The sequence below is a fragment of the Oryx dammah genome, unplaced genomic scaffold, assembly GCF_014754425.2.
Source record: "Oryx dammah isolate SB20612 unplaced genomic scaffold, SCBI_Odam_1.1 HiC_scaffold_23, whole genome shotgun sequence".
NCBI classification, from domain to species: domain Eukaryota; kingdom Metazoa; phylum Chordata; class Mammalia; order Artiodactyla; family Bovidae; genus Oryx; species Oryx dammah.
In genome coordinates, this window is record NW_024070207.1 from 94,231,564 (window position 1) to 94,254,632 (window position 23,069).

A 23,069-nucleotide genomic window follows, 5' to 3' on the forward strand; every position below is an offset into this window, starting at 1 on the left:
ATTAAATGAAATCATGTATGCTAAATGGTCACCACTTAGCCTAGCATATAGGGTGCTCATTAGATGGCATTTATTATTATAAATGAATATTAGACTCATTAGACAAAAGTTAAGCCTTAATGAGGATTTCAGGCTTCTCAGGTGGCTGAGTGGTCAAGAATCTGCCAGCCAATGTAGGAGACACAGGTTCGATCCATGGGTTGGGAAGATCCCCTGGAGAAGGAAATAGCAACCCACTCCAGTATTCTTGTCTGGGAAATCCCACGGACAGAGGAACCTGGCAGGCTATATAGTCCATGGGGTCACAAAGAGTCGGACACGACTGAGCAACTAAACACAAGGGAACATACACACGGGAGATAGCTGCGGTCCACGCTATCGAAAAGAGTTGGACATGACTTTGCAACTGAGCAACAACAACAATGAAGGTGACTTTCAGTTGTAAATAATGAGTCACAGTGGCCTAAACAAGATAGTTTCTTTCATGTGCAAACATCCAGAAAAGTGAAGCTCATGCCTGGTATGGTGGCTTAGAGACCCAGGTTCCTACTATCTTGTCATTCAAGTGTGCATGGTCTCAATTTCCAAGGTCACCTCTTGGTCCAAGATGACTGCTCCAGTTCCAGCTGCCAAGTCTACATTCCAGCCAGCAGAATGGAGGACAGGTATAAAAAGGGACAAAGGACACGTATCAGCTGTCTTTGAAGGACAGCTCCCAGGAATTTGCCACATGACCTTTCTCCTTACCTTTCAGTTTGGTCATGTGACCACACATGGCTACAAGGAGGCATTGAGAAAAGATGGTTAATCTGCAAGAGAGGGAAATATCAAGGGGACGCACAGAGAAGTAGTAGGTGAAAGTTGTGTCTTTGTCCATTCAGAAAGTCCCATTTGGAGCTGAAGTTAGTGAGAGCTAGTTTGTAACTTTTGGGCAAAACAACAACCAAGACAATCACTGTCATGGTTGTTTCCCTGACTTGGCATTAATGGTGTTTGTCTACGTCAATATGCCTAAGAATAATCACACGGAAGTGCTTGTTTTAAAAATCCATTTCCTGATCCCATTCCCCAGAAATTACAATTCCTTGGGTTTGGGGAGCCAAGACCAGTATTTCTAGGCATCTCCCTGCCACCTACCCCCCATTCTATTGTAGGCAGTTCAAGAACTACAGTTTAAGAAATACTGGTTTATAGCCAGTTCAGAGGTATATCAGTTACTGCTGCTGTGTAACAAATAGCCCTAAACTTACCAGCTTAAAACAATGTCATATTATTTTGCTCACAAATTCTGTGGGTCAGGAATTTGAAAAAGATGTAACAGGGACAACTTGTCTCTGCTCCATAATGTCTGGGGCTTCGATGGGGAAGACTCCAAGGCTTAGCATGTCTCAAAGACTGGGACCTGGAATCCTCTGGAGGCTCCCTCAGTCACATATCTGGGAGCTTTTGGCTGGGACCTCAGCAGGGGCTGTCAGCTGGAATACCTACATGTGGGCCCATCCATGTGTCTTGGGCATCCCCATAGCACAGTCACTAAGTTCTAAGAACCAGACTCTCAAGAGAGAATGAAGAGGAAACTCAATGGCCTTCAATGACCTAGCCTCCAGAAGTCAGACAGTGTCACTTCAGTGATAGTCACAGGCCACCAGATTCAAGGTGGAGGGGACATAGACTCCCCCCCCACCACCACCTTACATTGTATAGGATAAATGAGAGTTCCTGTTACAGCCATCTTTGGAAACCGTCAACTTCCAGGCAACCTGGGCATCAGCAGAGGGACTGTAGGAAATGCCAGGTGTGCAGGCTTCTGGTCCCCACCCTGCTCTCTATTTTCTGTGATGACCTTTTTAATCATCCAAGATTCTGCCTTTCCCCAGGTCCTGACCTGGAACTCAGAGCCAGAGGCTAGGGGAATGTGGCCAGCTTTTTGCATATGGCTCCACCTCCTCCTCAGGCCTCCAGAAGGCGCCAGTGGTGTATTGGTCTTGTGGTCCCCTGTTGGCTTTGCAGGATCCTGTGTGGGAGCCTCAGGAGGGAGCTGATCCAGGCGGGAAGGAAATGCCTGGATCCTCTGGCTGGGATTCCATCCAGGGTGTGTCAGGGAACTCCATTCAGGATTTTAAAAAATCATCTGTCACATGGCTCTTTGGCCAACTTAGAATAATTGCCAAGTTTTTGCTCTCTAAACCACATGGAAGCTAAGGAGGAATTCTTTTTTCTTCTTTTTAATATCAATTTTAACAGTGCCTTGGCATGGGATTCTTCACAAAGGAAAACACACCCTGAAATGGTCGTGCTGGATTTCTGGGGCCTCTATCTACTCTTGCTGGAAACTCAGACACACAGCATTTTGAGGGCACAGACCACCAACTTCTGCTTGGCTGATTTCCTACCCAAGACCATGCTGGTGGGCTTGGCAGAGACCCCTGCACTGAGGGATGGCCCCTGAACCAGTCACACTCCCCTTGACCTACTGGATGCTGCTCCTTTTGGTTAAAATCAAGAGTAACTTCAGACTAACCTCACAGACCTTCATCTGGTCCTCTCACCTTCCAGATGAGGGAACAGAGGCCAGAAAGCCAAAGTGATCTGTCTAAAGCCATGTGGCTACCCAAGACTGAGAGCCTGAATGCTTTCTAACCCCTCCTCGGGCTCTTTTATGAAACGGGCTTTGAAAGGGGTGGGGGGAGCACCTTTCCCATCTCGCTAATTAGTAAAATGCCTCTCTCATCCTTCCCTTTTTCTAAACATTTCTTCCCTTCCCTACGTGCACAACGCTCTGCATTTGCTATTCCTGTCACCCAACAGAACAGACGTCTATTTGAGCTGACATGTGCATTAAGGTCCCTCTGGAATGAACTTGCTGCTGGTGGCTGTCGTGGTCCAAGCTGTCATTCAAATAATGTGTGACTCTTCGATCCAGGCTTTTCCCCTAATAAACCCCTCAATGGCTGTCTTGGATTTCTTTTAGGAACTCTTGGGTTTCTTTTTTTAATGTGGCCATCACAAAAAGCCCCCAGTGTCTGACAGAGGGCAGGACTAGCCCAGAGGCATCATTCAGGGAGGTTTTCAACAAGTCTGCAAGTTCTCTGACCACTTTCCCATTGAGAGGTGGCATCAGTGTTCTTTCCCCATGAATCTGACATGGCCCAGTGACTCACTCAGAACGAGGAGAACGCCGCAGAAGTGAATGACCTCCCAGGCAAGGCCAGCTGAGGCCATGAAATCTCCCCCTTGAGACCCTCTCTCTCTGCATGTCATTTCCAGGGACACTTCCTCCCAGGCCCCAGCTGCCATGCTGTGAGACCCCAAGCCATGTGAGAGGCAGCTTAGACATCACATGGGGATTGGCAGTCCCTCTGAGTCCAGCCTTCAAGGCATCGCAACCCAGGTGCTAGCCTTGTGACTGAAGGAGCTTCAAGATGATTCCAGCACCCTGCCATTCATGTCATCCTAGCCTTCTAATCTCCCAACTGAGGTCCCAGTCATCATAAAGCAGAAACAAGCTGTCCCTGTCCAAATTCCTGACCTATGATCCATGAGCAGCGTAGACTGTTTGTTTTAAGTCACCAGGCTTTGGAGCGATTTGTTACTCGGCGACAGTGGCACCATCCAACGGGGGTAGGGGATGTCTTTGTGAAATATCTGAGACTCCCAGGCTCAAAATCCCACAGGGCACATGGGTTCATCAACCATGACCTTAAGTAGACAATGAAAGTGGAGTTGGTACCACGCTGCCAGGTGAACTCCTTGAAAGCACTTCTGAAAGAAAATGAAAGAAGTCTGGAGTGGGGTGGCTTCACATTTCTGTTCCCCCCGCCTGGAATACCCTTCCCTATTCTTTTATTTGGCCAGCTGCTACTCATCACCCAAGACTTAGTTCAGGATGAGTCCCTTTTCTGGACTCCCTGCTGAGCTATATCTGCCCTCTTTAGTGTCCTCACCACAGTAGGTTTCAACTGTCTTCCTAGTTAGACTGGGAATTTCTGGAGGTTGGCAACTTCTCTTGCCAGTCTTGGCCCCGGGGCTCAGAACACAGCCTATCCACAAAGTTGGTCTCTTCCCCACCTCTATCCCTCCCCATCCTTCCCTTTCTCTCTGACACTCTGGACTCTGCTCTCCCTTACCCACTTCTTGGTGCCCAGCATAGGCTCTGAGCCCCATTCCCTCTCCTTTGAGGGCTCAGCTGAATTTCCCTCCCCTACCACAGATTCAGCCCCATGCCTGCTTCCCCTGTTGTGGCTGACACCACTTTTGTAGGTAACAGGGGATGAGAAAGGCCTTTCTGGACTCCTCTCCAGGGACTCCAAACTCAAGAGCAGACCTCAGGAGGGCGTGCCCCCCACCCCCCGAGAGCCTTCCAGGCCACTGCATGAGGGCATGGCCACTGGAGGTGGGCAGGGTAAAAGGAGGCCGTGTGGGGCCTGATCTGTCTAGAAAGTGTCACTGGCCTTTCCCACACTGAATCGTGTCACAGAAATTGTTGCTGACAGGGGTCAGGTGGCCTAACACTGAATTTGGAGGGCGGGGATCAGTGTGAATGGTGCCTTGCACAGAGAAGGGGCCCAGAAGGCCCACAGGGCTAATGAAGGCGGCCAGGCATTGTGAGAGGCCTGCAGGACACTCCGGGGGCATGGCGGGGAGGCTGGGAGAGGTCTTAGCCCTGAGGGGAAGAATGCCCATGTCAGGGAAGGCAGGCATTAACTCCAGCAGGGCCGAGGGGCCCCGCATTAACTCCTCAAAGGCCGTTGAGCTGGGCCTGTGATTGACAGGTGGGCTCTGTCAATCAGGGGAAGCTGGTGGTGAGAGAGTGGCCACCAGACACAAAAGAGGACATGTGTGATGAGCTCTGGGGGCTGGGCTCGAACAGAGGATGGCTGAGCCCAAGTCTCAGGGAGCCTGCCGCCTGACGGCAGAGACCAGAGTTTTAACTGGGGACCTTTTCCACCCAGGCATGGGTTGATCAGAGGGAGTCTGTCTTGGAGAAACTGTCATGGCTCATTGATGATATCCATGCCAGATCCTTGAGCTTGCCTTAGTTATTCAGTGAGGCACTTGGTCACAAATGCAGGGCACAGACGATGACATTGTGTGTGTTAGAGAGGCTTTCCAAAGAGGGGGGTGGGGATTTGGCAGTGATGGTCTAATTGGGCAGAGAATTCAGGACATGATAGGTGCCGGATAAATATTTGATCATTTACCCATATAGCACTAGTGCCCCAAATGGTATTTTTAATATAAAGCCCCAACATCCTATTTTCTAAGTATAAAGATTAATTTAAATTAGATGTAGGCATTCTAGAAAATGTGAACTCTATAGATTAAAATAGAGTGGTGGGGGGAGGTGCGTCTTCTCCCCAAAAGTCGGTCATTGCCAGCATCACGGTATGTTTACCACCAGACTTTTTACTTATATATCTTTTAAAACATAATTGTGATCAACTGTACACACAATTTGGTAATTTTCTCTTTTCTTGCTAAACGTAGTGATACAAGCATTTTTCATGCTATTCCAAACTCCTAGTAAACATCATTTTTAATGGCTATGTAATATGGATTGGATTTTCAATTTTCATTAAATTTCTGTTTTATCTTCAGCCTGATTGCTTTGAGGAGCCTAATTTCTGCCAGTCCTCATCTGCTTATCTGTTTATCAGGAGTTGTGTTTCTACCAGGGCTTTCCCCTTTTCTGGGGGAGACAAGAAAGAGGGTTCCAAAGGGGGTAGATGTAGCATCCACATGGGGCTGCCAGCCAGCCAGCCACTGTCAGCCAGGACCACCATGAGCCCTGGCTATCCTGTGGCCAGTCTCAATTTCAAACACTAAAATTGAGATGTGTCCATAAGAACACTGGTTCTTCCAGAGACCACATGGCCCACTTACAATTAAAAGATACAGTCCCCTTGGGACTTCCCTGGTGGTCCAGTGGTTAGGACTCCACTTCTACTGCAGGGGGCATGAGTTCAAAACCTGGTTGGTGAACTAAGATCCAGCATGGCCCACAGTACAGCTACAAACACATAGACAAAAGGATATGATTCCCATAGGTATGGGCCCATTGTGATAGAAGAGAAGGTTAGGGTTGCGTAGGGTGGTGGCAGAAAAAAGATTGCAGCATCCAGTTGGGAATGATTAAGAAGTTCTGTGCCAAATACGTACCGTCTAACTTCTACAGGTGATGAGTGTGTCTGTCCAACACCAGTGAAAGTATTAAAAGAGGAAAGAGGAACTTCCCTGGTGGTACAGTGCTTAGGATTCCACATCTCCACTGCAGGGGGCATGGGTTTTGATCCTGGCTTGGGAACTAAGACCCTACATGCCATGAAGCCAAAAATAAAATTAAATAAAAATAAACCACTAAGTTAAAAAAAGAGAGAGAAAAGAAATTATGACTCCTCCAAGTAGATAAATGGTACAGTGTTCAGTTCATTAAGGGACACCTCTCAACATGTGTATGTGTGTACAGCTCTGTGAATTTTAACAAGTATAGATTTTTATAACCCTATTTCAAATCCTAAAAGATGATGCTGTTAAAGTTCTGCACTCAATACACCAGCAAATTTGGAAAACTCAACAATGACCACAGGACTAGAAAAGGTCAGTTTTCATTCCCAAAGAAAGGCAATGTTAAAGAATGTTCAAACTACTGCACAATTGCACTCACTTCACATGCTAGCAAGATAATGCTCAAAATCCTCCAAGCTAGGCTTCGACAGTACATGAACTGAGAACTTCCAGATGTACAAGCTGGATTTAGAAAAGGCAGAGGAACCAGAGATCAAATTGACAACATCACTTGGATCGTATAAAAAGGCAGGGAATTCCAGAAAAGCATTTACTTCTGCTTCATTGACTATGCTAAAGCCTTTAACTGTGTGGATCACAACAAACTGTGGGAAATTCTTAAAGAGATGGGAATACCAGACCACCTTACCTGTCTCCTGAGAAACCTGTATGCAGGTCAAGAGGCAACAGTTAGAACCAGACATGGAACAACAGACTGGTTCACAATTGGGAAAGGAGTACATCAAGGCTGTATATTGTCACCCTGCTTATTTAACTTATACGCTGAGCACATCATGCAAAATGCTGGGCTGGATGAATCACAAGCTGGAATCAAGCTTGCTGGGAGAAATATCAACAACCCTGTGGCAGAAAGTGAAGAGGAACTAAAGAGCCTCTTGATGAAAGTGAAAGAGGAGAGTGAAAAAGCTGGCTTAAAACTCAACACTCCAAAAACTAAGATCATGGCATCCAGTCCCATCACTTCATGGCAAAGAGACAGGGAAACAATGGCAACAGTAACAGACTTTATTTTCTTGGGTTCCAAAATCACTGTGGACAATGTCTGCAGTCATGAAATTAAAAGACACTTGCTTCTTGGAAGGAAAGCTATGACACACCTAGACAGCATATTAAAAAGCTGAGACATCACTTTGCTGACATAGGTCTGGTCTAGTCAGAGCTATGGTTTTTCCAGTAGTCATGTACAGATGTGAGAGTTGAACCATAAAGAAGGCTAAGGGCTGAAGAATTGATGCTTTTGAACTGTGGTGCTGGAGAAGGTTCTTGAGAGTCCCTTGGACAGCACGGAGATCAAACCAGTCCATCCTAAAGGAAAACTGTCCTGAATATTCATTGAAAGGACTGATGCTGAAGCTGAAGCTCCAATACTTTGGCCACCTGATGTGAAGAGCCAACTCATTGGAAAAGACCCTGATGCTGGGAAAGCTTGAAGGCAGGAGGAGAAGGGGATGACAGAGGATGAGATGGTTGGATGGCATCACTGACTCAATGGACATGAGTTTGAGTAAGCTTCTGGAGTTGGTGAAGGACAGGGAGGCCTGGTGTGCTGCAGTCCATGGGGTCATAAAGAGTTGGACATGACTGAGCCTCTGAACAATCACTATAGTCAGGATACATAATATTTCTAACACCTCAAACAATTCCTTTGTGCTGCCCTCCTTTGTAGTCACGCTCTCCCCCACCCTTAATGTCTTGCAACCACTGATCCATTCCCTATCACTATAGTGTCATCTTTTCTAGAACCTCATACAAATGAAATCACACAGCATCTGAGTGGTTGAAGACTAGCTTCTTTCACTCAATGGAATGCCTTTGAGATTTATCCAAGTTGAATATATCAATAGGCCATTACTTTTTGTGGCTTAATAGTTTTCCATCATCTGGGTATATCACCATTTGTTTAACCATTCACTTGTTGACAGTTATTTGGGTTTGGGGTAATTATGAATAGAACTGCTGTGGACATCCGTGGATATATTTTTGTGTGAACATACATTTTTACTTCCCTTGGGTAAATAACTGAGGTGTGAGATTGCTGGATCATATCAAAATTGTATGTTTAACTATATAAGTGAAAGTGAAAGTGAAGTCGCTCAGTCGTGTCCGACTATTTGCAACCCCGTGGACTGTAGCCCACCAGGCTCCTCTGTCCATGGGATTCTCCAGGCAAGAATACTGGAGTGGGTTGCCATTTCCTTCTCCAGGGGAATCTTCCCGACCCAGGGATCGAACCCTGGTCTCCCGCATTGCAGGCAGATGCTTTAACCTCTGAGCCACCAAGAAACTGCCAAACCATTTTCCAGAGTGGCTGTACTATTTAACATTCCCACCAGCAGTGTATGAGAGGTCCAGTTACTCCACATCCCCATCAGCACTTGCTATGGTCAATGTTTTTTATTTTAGCCATTCTGATAGGTAGGTAGTACTTTTCTCATCATTTCCTTTACGGTGAATGATGTTGAACATTGTTTTCTTTTTATTTGCCTCCTGTTATCCCCCGGTGAGGTGTCCAAGTCTTTTTACCATTTTTAATTAAATTGTTGGAGGCTTCCCTGGTGGCTCAGATGGTAAAGATTCCACCTGCAATGCACGAGTCATGGGTTTGAACCCTGGGTTGGGGAGATCCCCTGGAGAAGGAAATGGCAACTCACTCCAGCATTCTTGCCTGGGAAATCCCATGGACAGAGGAGCCTGGAGGGCTATAGTCCACAGGGTCACAAAATTTGGACATGACTTAGTGACTAAACTACCACCACCACAATTAAACTGTTAAGTCTTCTTACTGTTGAGCCTTGAAACTTCTTTACACATTTGGTATACAAGTCTTTTGTTGGGTATGTGATTTGCAAATATTTTCTCTAGTCTGTAGGTTGTTTTTTCATTCTCTTATCAGTGTCTTTCACAGAACAAAAGTGTTCAATTTTGATGAAGTCCAATTCATCAATTTTTCTTTCATAGGTTACGCTCTCGGTCTCATGTCAAAGAACTCTGCCTAACCCTAGAATATGAAGATTTCCTCCTATATTTTCATCTACAAGTTTTATAAGTTTTCCACTTGACATTTAGACCTGTTATCCATTTTGAGTAAATTTTTGTGTAAGGTGTAAGGTTTAGGTTGAAGTTTACTTTTTTTTTTGCTTATGGATGTCCAATTGTTCCTGCACCATTTATTGAAAAGATTATACTCCCTCCATTGAATTGCTTTGTACCTTTGTCAAAAATTGATTAGCCGTATTTTGTTGGGTCTATGTCTGGACTCCTTATTCTCTTCCATTGATCTCTCTCTATCCCTCAGCTGATAGCAGACTGTCTTATTGTAGCTTTATAGTAAGTCTTAAAATCAGATAGTGTGATCTTCCAACCTTCTTTTCCAATTTTTTTTCTATTTCCTTTGCTTTTTCCATACCCATTTTAGAACCAGCTTGTCTATACCCATAAGAAATCCTGCTGGGGTTTTGACTGGAATTATATTCATATATAGGTTGATTTGAGGGGAAATTGGCGCCCTTGCTATGTTGAGTCCTCTAATCTGTGATTCCAGTAGGCCTCCCCCATCTTGTTTAGTTTGTTTGCTTGACTTAAGAATTTTCTTCCCTTCTGGGAGAAGGCAACATCTCAAAATGTTTGGCTTCGAGATGAAGAGTTCACCACCTGTCAGGGATACTTCATTTTACCCAGGCACATCTTACTTCCTTCAAGCCCTGTAAAGACAACTTGATTTTCACTGGCAATTTTATACTTTGGGGGCAAGGTGAGAAGAGAAACTTACCAGACTCACTTATGCATCTACTAGAGAACCACGTTTGGGTGTTGATGCCTCCATGGGTGACTTCACATACACATATGTGTACACCATGTCCACATGTGCTCACATATACATACATATGGATGTCCACACGTGCAGAAACATATATGGATGTTGTGGATGCCTAGATGCACACACATGTATACCCCCACAAGTATGCACACAAACATACGTATGTGGATTTCTATATCTACATGTCCATGTCTACATGCCACAGGGCCTTGTGGAGCAGCCCCCACCCTCCTCCCTGCTTTAAGCAGCCACGTGACACCGGGCTGAGAAGAAGGAAGGCTGTTTGCTTCACGTGCAGAAAGCTGGCAGAAACGTGACCTTGAAAGAAACAGCACGAATGCACATGTAGAGAGCTTCTTAGCAACAGCTTATGGAGAAATAGAAATGAATCAGGGAAAAGAGCCAGGAAACAAGGAAGAGGGGGAGCGAATCAAGAGAGGAAGCAGGCTTGACCCTTTAAGGGAGGAGCTGGCTTCTGCTGTGTTCTCAAGGCTTTCTCAGACTCCTGAAAGGGAAGGGGAGTGACGCCTAGAGGCCTCGGGCTGGGAAAATGAGCCACGTTGACGTAAATCGAGTCAGGGCAGGAAGGACGCACCATAGACTATGGAGCCACTTATCTCAGCACGGTGCCAGCCTCACCTCCTGTAACCATGGCAGCCATCCCTCAGACTTGGTATCACTAGCCCCATTTTATAGAAACAGGCTGGGAGAGATGAGCAAATATGCCCAAAGTCTCCCAGCAAAGGGCAGAGGGTGGCTGCAAACCCTGAACTGCCAACCTCCATGTTCCTTGCTCTGCAGTCTCCTGTGAAGCCCTCAGGCTGAGAAATGGCTAAGGTGGTTACTTTACGCAGCTTGATGATTCATCTAGAAAGTCGCAGCCCTGTGCAACCCCAGGATTCAGGAGCCACCGAGATCAGGGGGGCTCCAACTTCCCTCTCACAGTTGACAAAATGGAGGCACAGAGGGAAGGCCCCACAACCTGTCCATGGCCAGCTAGACACAAGCCCCCTCTCACCTCCTGCTTTACCTCATCACCTGGCTTCTCAGGGTCATTGTGGTTGGAGAACCCAAGATGTGGCAAGCCAGCCCTCAGGAATTCTCACTAATCCTATGATGGGGCCTCCAGGGTTTTTTTTTTAATATAAATTTATTTATTTTAATTGGAGGTTAATTACTTTACAATATTGTATTGGTTTTGCCATACGTCAACATGAATCTGCCACAGGTATACACGTGTTCCCCATCCTGAAGCCCCCTCCCTCCTCCCTCCCCGTACCATCCCTCTTGGATGGGGCAAGGGTTACAAGTTAGTGGCCAGGTGCAGGGACCCACACTTCTCAGCTCATTCTCCCATGCTGAAGAATTATTTGAATATGCAGAAGCCAAGGAGCTAGAGGGCAGGAGATCTAGAGGTTTAGGCAGGAGGTCCTTGGAGTCATGTTGCTGCTGCTGCTGCTGCTAAGTCGCTTCAGTCGTGTCCAACTCTGTGCGACCCCATAGACGGCAGCCTATCAGGCTCCCCCATCCCTGGGGTTCTCCAGGCAAGAACACTTGAGTGGGTTGCATGTTGCCTGGGTGCAAATCCTAACTTCCTAAGTAAGACCTTGTGCAATGAGTTCACTTCTCCATGCCTCAGTTTCCCTGTGCACTAAATGTATTAGAGTCTTCTGAAGAAGTAGGACCAATAAGGTGTATATATCCATATATCTATTTGTACATACCACATATAGAGATTTATGGAGACTTAGAAGTCCCAAGAGCCATAGTCAGCAAACTGGAAACCCAAGATGGCCAGCAGTGGTTCCAGTCTGAGTTCAAAGGCCTGAGCCACCAATGTTTTAAGTTCCACTCTGAGAGCAGAAGAAGACCACTAGCCCAGCTCATCAGTCAGGCAAGTGAAGTTACCTCTTACTCAGCCTTCTTGTTCTAGTCTGACCTTCAACTAGTTGAGTGAGGCCTTCCCACCTTGGGGAGGGAAATCTGCTTTACTCAAGCTCCAGATTCAAATGTTCACCTCATCCAGAAACACTCTCTCAGACATCCAAAATAATGTTCTGGGCTGCCTGTGACCCAGGCAAGGTGACACCTGCAATTAACCATTGCCAGATGCCAATAGTATTGCCAAAGGATCGTCTTGGGGAATAAATGAGATCTGTAAAGCATTTGGAATAATTGTTGGCCTGTCCTATGTACTTATTATACATGGGGAAAGATGATGCTGATAGGATAGATGGTGACAATGATGAGGATAGTCAGGGAGAGCAGGCCAAGACCCTCAATTTCCAATGAGTGACTCAGGGAGTGGCCAGCAATGGTCAGTATTCTATAAATGATATGAAGAGTTTATTACAGAAGTTAGAGAATCTTTGGGAGCAAGATACATGGATGGAAACAGCTGCCCAAAAGCCATCATGGTCCATCTTTGAATCCTCCATGAAAATTAAGCTGGGGCTCCCTCACCCCTTAAGACACAGCACCATTCCCCTCACCATCTTGGTTCAGTAGATACAAGATATCCCCACACCCCAGGATGGACAGAGCCACACATTAGAGCAATTACCCAGAGCAACCCATCAAAACATCTACAAGAAACGCTTGAAAGATGCTGCAGAAGTACATCTTAGGCACATCTCAGATGAGCACACACATCCCCATCATGTCTGCCCATAGCCTCTATCCTGGCCTCAGGCCCACCGGCTGCTGCTGCTGGCAGAGAAGCAAGCTAGGACACCAGGGGGTGCCAAGTGGCTCAGCCCTTCCCACCTCCCTCAGATGAAGCACTTTCTCATCTGTTTCCCCAAAGCTCTTAACTCACAACAGGTGAGTGGACGACGCCCTAAAACCCTGCCTTCCTCCTCCTTCCTTCCTTGAAGAGATACTCGTAAGTAAACGTTTTCTCCAGAGAGAAGAATTCCTCTGACAGTAGAAACTGTCAGCCAGCAGAATGGCTGTGAGAGGCCTGCAAATGTTTTCAGCTCTCACACACAACCCCCATCTAGTGCTGTGTACATGACGTGTAAAGTGCGCGCACACACTCACATACACAAACACACGGAAGATGGGCCCCTATTCCCCATCACTCACCCTAGTCAGGCCCGCAGAGTTTACTATAAATCACCTCAGCCAAGAGAGAGGCTGGGGATATGCTGAATCATCTAATTGGCCAAGAAAGACAGTGACAGAACGATCACCTTCCCCCTCAGCTGCCCAGAGAGCCAGCCACTGAAGTGTCCCCTTTTCATGTTAATCAGCATCTTCCAGCCTCAGCCAAGGATGTTGGGCTGAAGCCAGGAGGCCCACCCGCCAGCAAACCAACCCTTCTGGGTCAGGGGCCTTCTCTGGGCGGGGTCCCCACCCGCTGTGAGAAGGTGTCTCGGGGGACCCCTCTGTAAAATGAAGTCTGGCCACCATGGGGCACTTTGAGAGTCTCCCGTGAAGACCATGTCCCTTCTAAACCTGCGATTATGAGGAATTACAGCAGCCCTGCATTGCTATCTATTTGTCCCAGTTTTGCTCCTCAGCAGACTTTGTCCTACCCGGAGTCACATTTCTGAGGTTTAGACCGGAGCTGAAGAGCTATTTAGAGGCTTGTGCTCTGTACCCAGTGGCTTCTCTGCTGGGCCCTTGTTTTGTTTTCCTTGGCAGGACGTGTCCACTGAGAGCAGACGAGCAAACCTCACCAGGAAAGCAGGCCCAGAATCCTGTGGAAGAAGGCTGCCCCTCTATACCTCGAACTCATGCCCCTCAGCCCCCGACACGGACAGCTCGGATGGGAGGAAGCCACTAAGGGCCCCTCCTTTCTCCTTCGTATAGTACTTTTTTGGTCCTGGCAGTCCACAGAGCCTGTAGCAAAGACTCAGGCAGACCCAGGCCCCCTGGTGGATACAGGCCTGTGGCAGATGCAGGCCCACAGAGGTCACAGAACTTCAAGCAGATGTAGGCCTTTGGCGGTCATTAGGCCCAGTGTCCAGGCAAACACTGACTCAACGGGTAAAACATGCGGCCCACCGTCCTAGGTTGGTGGTGGGTTTAGTGAGGCCAGAGGAGGTGATTCCTGGCCTCCTCTTAAGCACTTACACAGGATTAATGACCACAGGAGGGCTGCTGACTTGGGGCAAAGCAGAAAGCTCTGACCCTCAGCTTAGCATTAATTCCAGACACTTCTCCCCAGGTTATTTTCTCTGTCCCTACAAAAGGAAGGGTGGGAAAGAGGCAAGTTTTCCCACTATGGGCCATCATTCTACTACAGCAGAGCTCTCCTGCTCAGGGCATGGGTCAGGGTGGTTGAAACCGTGAGGCTGCTAGTGAACAGAGACTTTTCCTGAGCAGAAGGCTTCTCTGAGGCACTTCTGGTGTGTCCTGTTTCCCTCGAGCCCACCTTTCTCTCCTCCTTTCTACACATTGGCACAACCAGAGGACAGGCACTGGGCTAGGTACTTATTTTTCTCACGTGACTTCAGTTTACACTGCTTCCAGAAACTCTGCAAAGATCTTCCCCTCCGCCCACAGACCCCAGCCTGGTCCTCGGATGACTCAAATGCCCCTCCAGCTAAACACGCTCTCCTGGAGGTTATGGTACTTTTTTGGTCCTGGCAGGTGGAATGACTACCATGGGCCTCTGTCCCCTGAAGGCTCTGGACCTGCCACGGAAAAGCCCACAAACCTGTAGGGAGGGAGGCAAAAGGGATTATAGGAGCAGTAGTAGTAGTAGGTATTGTTTTCCTCAAGGCAGAAGTAATTTTAAAACAGATTAAAAAAAAAAAAAACAAAAAAACCTCGGGAAGACTATAACAATTGTCCCATTGTGGAATGCTTAAACAAGAAGAGAGACAGACTTTTACTTCTTGAAAAATGAGTCCTCTGTGGACCTTCTAAAAGAATTGGGTTGACTGGCCTTATGGGCTGAATTGTGCCCTCCAAAAATTCCTATGTTGAGGCCCCAACCCCTACAATCTCAGAATGTGACTGTATTTGGGGATAGGATCTTTATAGAGGCGATTAAGTGAAAATGAAGCCATCAGAGTGGGCCCTCATCCACTATGATTGGGGTCCTTATAAGAAGAGGGAATTTGGACACATAGGTACAGAGTGAAGACCTTGCAAGAGCACAGGGAGACGGCAGCCATCTGTCAGCCAACGAGAGAAGCCTCAGAAGAAACTAACCCTGCCAACACCTTGATCTTGGACTTCTAGCTTTTAGGACAGTGAAGCAACAAATTTCTATTGTTTGAGCCACCCAGTGTGTGGCCGTTATTATGGCAGCCTTAGCAAATGAATACACTAGGCTACAGTAGATAAAAGTTTAGGCCTGGTTTGATTGTTGCTTTTTTCCCCCAACATCTGTCATATAACTCCCAATGAGAAAAAGTTAACCATAGGATCATAATTAATGACTCCAAAACCTAGTGGGTTAAATACCCAGCAATCACTTATTTTACTCACAGTTCTCTCATTTGGGCAGGACTTGGAGAGGACACCTTCACTCTTGTCCATGCAGCATCAGCTAAGCTGACTTGATTAGGGAGTAGAAGATGGTATTAGTTATCTCTTGCTGCCCAGCAATTTATCCCAACATCTAGTAGCTTAAAAAGCCATGTATAATCTCACACATTTTCTGTGGATCAAAAATCTGGGTGAAATCTAGCCAGGTGCCTCTGGCTTCAGGTGCCTCATGAGCTGGTAATGAAGCTGCTGACCATGCTTGGGTTCTCTTCTGAATGCCTAGCTGGTGAGGAAGCTGCTTCCAAGCTCACTCACGTGGCTGATGTCAGGCCTTAGTCTCTCAGAACATGGGCCTTTCTACAGGACTGCCTCACAACATGGCAGCTGGCTTCCCCCAGGGCAAGAAATGCAAGAGACAGTGTGTACATGAGAGGGTGCCCAAGACAGAAGCCACAGTCTTTTTATAACCTAACCATCCTATCACTTCTGCTGGATAGAAGGTAGGTGCTTAGTCTAGTCTACAGTAAGGAGGAGATGACACAAGGGTAAGAATACCATCATTGGGTGCCATCTTAGATGCTCCCTACCACACAAGGATTGACTTTCAATATGACTCTCTCACATGACTGGCAAGTTGGTACTGGGTGCTGGCTTGAAGCTGAGCTGCAGCTGTGGGCTGGAAATCATGGTTCCTCTCCATGGGCTGCTTGAGCTTCCTCACAACATGATAGCTAGGTTCCCAGTGCAAGTGTTCCAAGAGAGTAAGGCAAGAGTACATTACATTTTTGTGATCTAGCCTCAGAAGTCATAGAGCATTATTTCCTCCCTTCTCTCTTGGTTAAAGCAGTAACTGGGTCACTCAGGTTCAAGGATAAGGGTCATAGACTCTACCTCTGATGCAAGAGTGGCAAAGACCTAGAAATGCATGTGAGACCAGAGCTATTGTAGGCCTGCTACAATGGAGCTTAATATTAATTAGAGAAGAGGCTGAGTCTGTAGCTGATGAAACTAAACTCAAGCTGAATGTCTTGGAAGAGAAATGAGTTCTCATAATTCAGGACCTGAGGTTCCTGAGGCCCTTATCCCTGACTCTATTTCTCTGGTATAGGTTGTCCTCTACTGCTGAATATACTCTTCAGAGTACATCAGTGTTGCTTTGGCTTGGATCATACAAAGGTAGGCTCCCTACTCTATCAGTTAAGATGCTTCACTGCAAACAAAAGCCCCAGTTTGGGGAGTGGTGGGGGGTGGTGTGAAGGTAAAAAAGTCTTTTAAACTTAAATCAGTGGAGTGAATTCCTAATGGCAGAATGTCAGGCATCAGGTTTGGGGAGCAATTTGTAGACAAGGACTTCAGAGTCACACCATGAACCCACAAGGTCCACCCTGCTCATTTCGAATATGTGGATTCCCAGTGTTCTGTTTTCAGGTCTATTCTATCAGAGTCTTGTTGCTTGGAAAGCAGAGAAGTTATGGAGGCTGTAGAAAGAACTCTTTCTTCCCCATAGTAGAGCCTGGGATCTCAGTAGGGGATTTCCAGAGGTTGAAAGATTGGCCATCACTAGATGGAGGCTGTGTCTCAGTGAAAGGACTAGTGGAACTTCTCATTCATTCATTCAGCAAATATTCCTGGAATGCTGCTTGGCACTATACAAATTTCATAGGTTTGGCAGACACTCTTTCTTCCCCTTCCTAACAGCCCTGAGGTTTTCCTCTAAGAACCACCTCTCTTTGTTTAGCATCCGCCCTGCCCACTCACACACATACACTTTATGTAGCAAACATGCAGTTTGGGTGGGTTTGAACCTATTCCTACCTCCATAGCCTAAGCCAATCAGAGAAAGTCTATCTCTGTCACAAGGTCAGGGATGAGCATATCAAAGAAACATTTAGGACTTCTGAGGGAAGGAAATGCTTTTTTAAAAATCCTTCCCCTGGATGTGACTGAGGAAGCATGCAGACCCAGTTTCTGTTAGAAACCATGAGGGAGGTCAACTTGAGCACAGATCTAATTTATAGAGAAGGATAAAACTGAGAGAAGTATAGAGAAATGGAGCCAGAGCTTTGATATAACCATGCGTGAAGCCCATAGACTTCTTAATTATGTGAGCCAATAAACCTCTCTTATGGTTCAAGCCAGGCTGAATTGGGCTTTTCTATAATTTTCAAGCCCTTTAACAGGTATGAATTCAGGAAAGTTGCAGGATACAAGATCAACACACAAAAATGAAATTACGAAAATTATTCCATTTACAATAGCACTGAAAAGAATACTTAGAAATACATTTAATTAAGGTGGCATAAGACTTGTATACTGATAATTATAAATCATTGCTGAAAGAAACTAAAGAAGATCTAAATAAATGGAAAGGCATCCCATGTTCATGGAGTGGAAGGCTTAATACTGTTACAGTGGCAATACTCTCCAAAGCAATCTATAGTTCAATACAATCTTTATCAAAATCCCAATGGCCTTTTCTTCAAAAGTAAAAAAGTAGATCCTAAAATTAATATGGAATTGCAAGGGACTCCAAAGAGCCCAAAAGATCCTAAAAAAGAAGAACAAAGTTGGGGGACTCATACTGCCCAGTTTCAAAACTCACTATAAAGCTGCAGCAATCAAAACAGTATGGTACTGAAATAAGGATAGACATATAGATCAATAGAATTGGGAGTCCAGAAACAAGCCCATGCATCCATGGTCAACTGACTTTTGACAAAGGTGCCAAGATCACTTAATGGGGAAAGAATAGTCTATTCAGCAAGTGGTACTGGAACAAATGGATATCCACATGCAAAAGAATGAATCTGGGTCCCTACTTCAGACCCTACACACAAAATTAACTTAAAAATGGATCGAAGACATAAATCCTGAGTCATCTACACCAACATTTCAAGGCACAACCTGCTTGCCTTTGCTCACTCCTTATCCTGACTATTTGCCCTTTAAATTTCCCTGGAAGGAGGGAGTTCAGAGAGCCATGTTTTGGTGCATTAACTCCCCTAACATCTTAACATAGGAGAACATTTTATTCATTGTTATTGTTTAAAAATTGAAAAAAAAAAAACCCTCAGTCTTTGAAAACTGGGTTTTAAGAATCTCATTATGATGTCCCCTGCCCTCACCCTACATTAGATTATTACCACAAGCTTTGTGGATCAAGGCTCTGGGCAACTGGCCATCTTCTCAGCAGGATGGTACTAATCTTCACTGCTAATCCACATACTTGCTAAACCTCACCAACTCCAAGGAAAAGATTTCTGGGGAGAGGCACTTAAAAGGAGGCTTGGGCTTCCAGAAACTCCTTCCTGTGCCTCAACACTCAGCAGGGCCTTTATCAGAATGTGCTGGGTGAGATGATCAGCACTTAAAATTAATCTGCTGAGGTCAAAATTAGTAAACAGTACCAAGAGTGTGGCCTGGCCTCTGCTCATGTTTGTTATTTGTTCACTTGAAATCTGTGGTGCTTGCTTGTCTCATGAATCAAGGGCCTCAGTGTTTGATCTAGGCATTGGAAAAAGGGGACAAAGGCAATTGGATATCCACCTGCAAAAGAATGAAGTTGGATCCCTATCTCACACCATATACAAAAACTTAAAAATTAAAAATAAAACCTACATGAGGCTCAAGAAACCTTCATGGGAGAATAGCTACTAAGACCCCTGACATTCATCGTACACCAAAAGTCCCAGGCTCACATGGCTGTCTGAAGCCTGGCAGAAGGACCTGGGCAAAAAGCCTGATCTGCTCCACTGAAGAGATTTCTCCAGCTTAGTCTCCCACCCAGCCATGTGGACCTTCTACAAACTCTCCATGCATTTCCATACCACCTGGCCTTCACTCTTGCTCATCTGTCTGCTTAGAATGCCATCCCCAAATTCAAGGCCATGGAACTGAGTAGGCTTTCCTCATCTGGGCTCATATAAAATTTCTCTTTTAATTCTGACATTTGCTATATAGCTACCATTGTCCTCTAGTTTCTTGGCTAGCCCTAAATTCAAACATGTTGTCAGACTGTCTCATTAAGTCATGTAAATGTACTAGAAATTCCAGTATTTCAACGTGTATTTCTCAGATTATTTCTCATATTTGGAAGTGACCCCATAATCCTGAAATTAGGCTAGCAGTCCCCATTTTCAACTTGCAAAGTAAGTCACTTATTTCAAACTGTACTTTGATCTTCACTAGGTTAGGTTAGGTTTGGCTAAAATAAAAGGAGAATCAAAACTGCAGTGGTTTAAATGTGATAGAGGTTTCTTTTCCATTTGCAAAATCCAGAGGTAGGCAGTTCGGCTCCTTCTAGCTGAAGAGGAAGCCCTTGTCCTCATGGTCCATTATGGTGGCTAGAGCTCCAATGATTATATCTACATTCCAGGTAGCAACAGATGAAAAATAAAAGGAAAAATGGTTAAATAGCAACTGTCTCTTCAGGAAGTTTCCTGGAAGCAGCCACATGAAACTTCTTATATCCCAATGGCCTGATTTTAATCACTTGGCCACACCTACATGCTAAGGAGGCTTGGAAACGTAGTTTTTCTTCTAGGTGGTCATGTACCTAGCTTAAAATCAGGATTTGATCACTGTTAGGAGAGGCAGTATACTGGAGAACAGTCTTTGCCATAGATGGTCTTGTGTATCTCAAAATTTCAATTTAGAAAATGATTCCAACATAGTACCTTATACAGAGCATCAGAGAATGGGAAATAGGATAGCATAGGATTGTGGAGCTCATTAAAATATTCAAAGTGTCTTTCAACTACATCATGATCTTAGTTGATTTCTACAAGAAAATGCTTCCCTAACCAAACCAATATTTCAACTGTGATCACAGTGGAATGAAGGTTTTTAAAAGTCATAAACACATTATAGGCAACTGGCTCACTAATTACAAATGAGACTTTGCTGGTCAGTCAGATAGCTGATGAATACATTTGAACATACAACTCCAAAAAACAAAGGATCTTAAGCCTGCGTGCATGCATGTTAAGTCGCTTCAGTCATGTCTGACTCTTTGCTATCCCATAGACTGTAACCAACCAGGCTCCTCTGTCCATGGGGATTCTCCCGGCAAGAATACTGGAGTGGGTTGCCATGCCCTCCTCCAGGGGATCTTCCCCACCCAGGGATCGAACCCACGTCTCCTGCAGCTCCTGCATTGCAGGCAGATTCTTTACTGCTGAGCTACCAGGGAAGCCCCTTCTTAAGGGGCTTTTATTAAATTGGCCACCCCCTAAATCAATCAGTATGAGTAAGACTTGCAGTGTTGAATATCAAAGTTTCTATTGCTCGTACATTTCCACAATTTTGGGGAACATCCAAACTGAGATGGGAATACCAGACCACCTGACATGCCTCTTGAGAAATCTGTATGCAGGTCAGGAAACAACAGTTAGAACTAAACTTGGAAGAACAGACTGGTTCCAAATAGGGAAAGGAGTATGTCAAGGCTGTATATTGCCACCCTGCTTATTTAACTTCTATGCAGAGTACATCATGAGAAACGCTGGGCTGGAAGAAACACAAGCTGGAATCAAGATTGCTGGGAGAAATATCAATAACCTCAGATATGCAGATGACACCACCCTTATGGTAGAAAGCGAAGAGGAACTAAAGAGCCTCTTGAGGAAAGTGAAAGAGGAGAGTGAAAAAGTTGTCTTCAAGCTCAACATTCAGAAAACGAAGATCATGGCATCCAGTCCCATCACTTCGTGGGAAATAGATGGGGAAACAGTGGAAACAGTGGCTGACTTTATTTTTCTGGGCTCCAAAAGCACTGCAGATGGCGACTGCAGCCATGAAATTAAAAGATGCTTACTCCTTGGAAGGAAAGTTATGACCAACCTAGACAGCATATTAAAAAGCAGAGACATTACTTTGCCAACAAAGGTCTGTCTAGTCAAGGCTATGGTTTTTCCAGTGGTCATGTATGGATGTGAGAGTTGGACTGTGAAGAAGGCTGAGCACCGAAGAATTGATGCTTTTGAACTGTGGTGTTGGAGAAGACTCTTGAGAGTCCTTTGGACTGCAAGGAGATCCAACCAGTCCATCCTAAAGGAGATCAGTCCTGGGTGTTCATTGGAAGGACTGATGTTGAAGCTGAAACTCCAATACTTTGGCCACCTGATGTGAAGAACTGACTCATTTGAAAAGACCCTGATGTTGGGAAAGATTGAGGGCAGGAGGAGAAGGGGATGACAGCAGATGAGATGGCTGGATGTCATCACCGACTCAATGGACATGGGTTTGGGTGGTCTCTGGGAGTTGGTGATGAACAGGGAGGCCTGGCGTGCTGCGGTTCATGGGGTCGTGAAGAGTTGGACACGACTGAGCTACTGAATTGAACTGAACTGAAACTTTTCTAACTATTTCTCACTGGAACAAGGAACTTGGTACCTGGGGACATTCTAAAACAGGGCCCCCAAATTCTTTGATACCCCTCTCATTGAGACTTGGGGTCTCAGTGGGCTTGTGACTGCTTTACTTGATTGAAACAGGAGGGAAGAGGGCAGGACACAACCATTTAATGTCATTAAAAGAATGGCATAGCCACAGGACATGACAAAAACTGGTTAAAACCAACTGGGTCCAAGATGGCACAAGAGTAAACTTCCTGTGGCCCTTGAGCCTCATTTAATGCTCATTGTAATGCATTAGCATATGTCAAATGACATACCAATGGTCACCACGACAGTTCTGAGGCTGACCATCAAAGGTCAAAAAGTGGGCAGTGGCCCAATTCCTGGAAATCCCCACCCCTCCCTCCAAATTCTTGGAATAATCCTCCTACTCATTAGCCTATGAAATGACCCAGCCTATAAAACTAACCACCCCATATTTTGAAGCTCTCTCTCTTGCCTTCTGAAATGGTCCACATTCTGTCAGTGGAATGTGTTTCTCTCTAAATAAATCTACTTATCTATTACTCTGTCTCCAAAGTCTTTCATGACGAAGCAAGAAGCTTAAATTCACCTGCAACAGAGTATGGCATGTGTGACACTGTGTGACTTCTGAGCTAGGTCAGAAAGGGCCATGCAGCTTCCACCTGGGTCTCCTGGGACAGTTGCTATGGGGCAACCAGTTGCCATGTAAAATGTTCCATCACCCTGGGACTACCTTGCCAAAGATGCTCTAGATGACAGCTTGTCCCCACCGCAGCACCAAACACATGAATGAAAGCCATCTAGAACTCTCCAGAGCCAGCCACAGGGTGGTCTCAGTAGATGCCACGAGGAGCAAAGGAATCACCCAACCAGCCCTGGCCCGAATTGCTGACCCATAGATTCACAAGCATGATTAAATGGGCGTTGTTTTATGGTACTAAGTTTGGGGTAATTAATGCAGCAATCGTGACTAGAACAATATCACGTATAAAATAATCTGTGATGAAACTGGAAACTCACTGAGCGGGCCTCCACCTAGCAGAAGGCACCAGCAAACTTCAAAGTCTCAGGATTTTCTCTCCACGCCCTTCCCAGCCCCTCCTAGCCAGTAAGGAGCAGGC